General features: G+C 35.9%; 1 long non-coding RNA gene across 2 annotated transcripts; it reads right to left on the bottom strand.

Moving 5' to 3' along the window:
* Window positions 1–429: 429 nt before the first annotated feature.
* Window positions 430–3,135, bottom strand: LOC128209657 (uncharacterized). 2 transcript variants are annotated; one of them, XR_008257043.1, is made up of 3 exons: window positions 2,997–3,135; window positions 2,191–2,355; window positions 430–595 (listed from the first exon to the last, which is right to left on the bottom strand). It is a non-coding gene; the product is annotated as an uncharacterized LOC128209657 (long non-coding RNA). The 2 variants fall into 2 exon arrangements; XR_008257044.1 differs by having other exon boundaries at window positions 2,185–2,355.
* Window positions 3,136–3,994: the final 859 nt, after the last annotated feature.

Genomic DNA, 3,994 nt, shown 5'->3' on the forward strand with positions numbered 1-3,994 from the left:
AAAACTTCACTGCACTTAATTTGTACCATTTCTCAATCACTTTCCTAAACTGCCAAGACATGTGTCTCCAGTAATAACACTAATAATTATAATTAAAGAAGTCATCTGCTACGTGGGGATTAGCGACCCTCAAATGGAAAGTGGAATTGAGTGCTTAATACACAATGCATATCAATTATATTACACCTTATTTTAACAATTACTTTTATTACACTTTGATAACATCAACCTTTTTCGTTAAATCAAAGACGTTCGTACAAAAAAAAACAGTCTGATGAATAAACAAAATCACCCCAAAATATTAAACTGTCACAGAAACAATTACAACCCAGTGTGTTCCCTTGTCATTTTCATCTGGGTAATGGTTTGGAAATGATTTTGTTAATTAATTTTCTCTGGTATCAAATAACAAGCAAACATTACCCAGGGGCATAGAGGACTTCCATTCATGGGCTTCCGCGTCCTTCCGCCCTCAACCTTGTTTGTGATCAAGGATAACGCCACTGTGCCCTTCCTGACCCTGCGCCCTAGCGACATTTCTCCTGGGCTCCCGAGCCATGACCACTTCTCAGTGCTCCTCATTTAAGACATTGATCTGAAAACCCAATGTTATTGTAACTGATCATTCAGTTTAATTTCACATGAAGTCTGAGAAATCAATCATTTAGGAAAGGGTTAACTGTACCTGAAAAGAAAACATATTTCATAGAATGATTATTTTATTACCCCACAACCATTATAACTTAACTCCTGTCCCCTCATAAAACAAGCAACCTTGGGCCATATTACAGAAGCATATTTAGATAAAATTGTACCTTTGCCTGAAATTCAACAATTTCCTTGTGTATTTTATTCCACAGGTAGAAAATGTTACGCTTAGTGTGTATTCTGCAATCAAAATATGGAAACATAAGTTTCACAAATGAAAACGCAATTTTAGAGAATTAGTTTTTTCCAAGAAATATTACATTTCCAAATTTTACCCTTAAGTATTTTCTTAAGATGATGCAGTAATACATGTGTACAGGCCTTGATAAGTGATTTTTAAGTAACAATAATCTTTTTTGCAAAAATCTTCATTAAAATATTTTCTAATAGCAGTCATAGAAAGCAGACAGTTTAATAAACAAGCCCGAATTATAATTCTAGTGTTTGGCCTGAAAAAAACAACAATCCGAATTATAAAAAATATCAGAATTTGAACAACCCCGTAAAGCATTCCCCCCCCCCCCCCCCCGAGCAAGGATTGAGCTAATTTCGCTCACTGCAATGGACGGGTCAGGAGCTGTTAACAGAAATATTTATAAATATGGAATAAATAAGGCACATCATCAACATTCCCTTGAAAGCTTAAGTACTTCTTCACCAAGTAGAAGTGTTAACACTATTCAGTCTTTGAACTCAGAGGCTTCCATACACGAAGTGCACTTCAATATCACCTAAATTAGAAGCTTTCTCTACAGATCAAATATTCTTTATGGATAAACAAATACAAAACCACATACGGAAACTGTATTTTGGCTTCCTTATTTGTAACATCAAGCAGAGATTTAAATAGCCTAATGAATATGAAAATTCTGTGGGATGAATAGACAATTTACACAGGAGATGATTTTATTGTGGTTTTCCTCTAATCCAGTTTTCTGCCATAGTGGACAGGCACAATGTAATGGACGCAGATACCCCAATGGTGCAATCCACACAAATCATTGAAAGCTCACTCGTTCTTTAAACTTTTCTTTCACATATATCTTTATTTGGGGGGCATGCAGTTTAACAGGTTTGGAAATCTATGTGAGAAACATGTAGTTTGTGCTACAGGCAGCAGTAACTGTTACGTTGACAGGACACCAAATTGTTTCATTTTCTTTTAAGCGTATACTGACATGGAACTCATGCAGAAGTGAAGGCCAAATGATACGTGATAAGAGTATTTTACTCTGGACCAGAGGGTACTAGGTTCAATGCCCGCTTGGAGCTCCATTGATGGTTAATGCTGGCTTAATCTAATCAACTAGACATTGTAAATGGTTCTTAAATATTCATACGTATACAGCAGATCCATATGTGTATTTTTCATCACTTTAATAACTGCATAATACATAAATAAACCTGTCGGACACATTAAAGCGACTGTTTTTCGCTTTTTTAGACAAAGATTGTTTTCATCAAAATAAATCTTACCCATACCCTCTTTTGGTAGACTGCAGCATCAATCAATTACTGTCCCGAGCCCATATGTAGTTGGTCTTGGAAGGTGGTTGGAGGGTGTCGACTCACACTGCCATGAGGGCGAGTCCCACGGCGTCAGGAGAATGACTTTTGACCATGCCAGCTCAACATGTGTGCTGCCTTCTGGATTGGTGGTAAGAACCAAGCTGTTAGCATATTAGACACTTGATCAGAGTTCTAGGTTCAATCCCATCTTGGAGCTTAATTAATGATTAGTAATACTTATTTTGCAGAAATCGTAAATGGTTCTTAACGGCAAGCATACATGTATACAATGTAGAAGAATTTAAAACTGTATATACAACATATGTAGAATCATATTCAAAAAACATGAAGCTTTTGTATAAAGGCTTGTCACTTTAAAAGTTTTTCAGAGCTTGTGTTGTGTTAGTTGTTCATCATTCATCTAAGATTTTATTCACAGGTTTATGGAAGGGAACTGCACCATCCTTTCTGCCCTCATGGAGACCAGCATGCTAAAGTCTGTAAAATATGGCTGTCAAATATGGCTGTCAAATATTGCTTTTGTTTTGATTAAAACTTACAATATGATCATAAATACATACAAACTTCAAAATTGGGCAGCTGAAACCTAATGTTACTTCAATTAGATAAATTGCTAACATTTTCTGTCAAAGTCATAATGTTCAAGTTCTTCACAGCCAACTACTATGTGCTGTTTTCTCGTCTAGCACCCTGTTCTTCTTCTGCAGCACACTGTTCCTCATCTGCAGCACCCTGTTCTTTGCTAAAACTATGCATACCTTTTTTCAGTTCTCAATCCATGAGGATTTCACTGTTGTAATACACCCAGCCATGGCTGTGACATGGGTTTGCCGTCATCAAAAGGTTGCCCAGTAGAAGCCACATGTTGACAGATTTAGCTTCAAGGATTGAACATACCCCAGCAATTCAAAGTCAGACTCAGGTTCACCCTGAAATGATGATTTGCACATTTTTGGTAGCGACATTTCTAACAAACTAGATCCATTCTCGTCACCTTCACAGACTTGGCATTAAAGTGATCATTATTTCTTTTTTGGCACATGAACAAGTTTGGCTTGTAATACCAACTTCCATCAACAACTGCTAACAAAAAAAACAAAAATGACCTTTATATCACAACAATATAGAAAATATCAAACTGGAGTAAACATGCTGAGGGACTCAAAACAATTATGAGAGAGAACATACATGTATGGTCTAGGGGAAGCAACTGCTGCCTACACAAACTAGAATTGACCCTATGAAAATACTTTTCATACATATATTTTAGAATCATTCCAATAATTTATTGGAACACGTAGTACAAATTACATTATCGCAAAAGAAATAGTATATATATATGTTATTCCATAAAATCAGGTAACCGAATTGAGCAGAAAAAGATTAGTTTATAATGTCTTTTTTCAACAGGCACTTGATATGTATCTTTTAAATCTATTTGAAACATTTGTGAGTGTTCCAAGATCTACTTCTGAGTTTTTTTTCTGAGATCTACACTGTTAACCATAATTATGAATGTATTCTCCCGGACATTAAGAATACCTAGTATGTATCATAATTCTGCTTGTGTCGTCCTTAGCGCTGAAAACCCATACAAACGATGATGTTATGGCACGCGCCTCCTGATGGTTTCACTCTGAAGCTTTTAAAAATTAATTCCAGAAAACAGTTTTAAATCTCCAATTACAAAGACTAGACACGATGCTTCCTAATTTGTCTGAGCGAAGAAATTTCTTTTTACAGAAAATATGTTCGG

The sequence above is a fragment of the Mya arenaria genome, chromosome 11 (genome assembly GCF_026914265.1).
Source record: "Mya arenaria isolate MELC-2E11 chromosome 11, ASM2691426v1".
NCBI lineage: Eukaryota > Metazoa > Mollusca > Bivalvia > Myida > Myidae > Mya > Mya arenaria.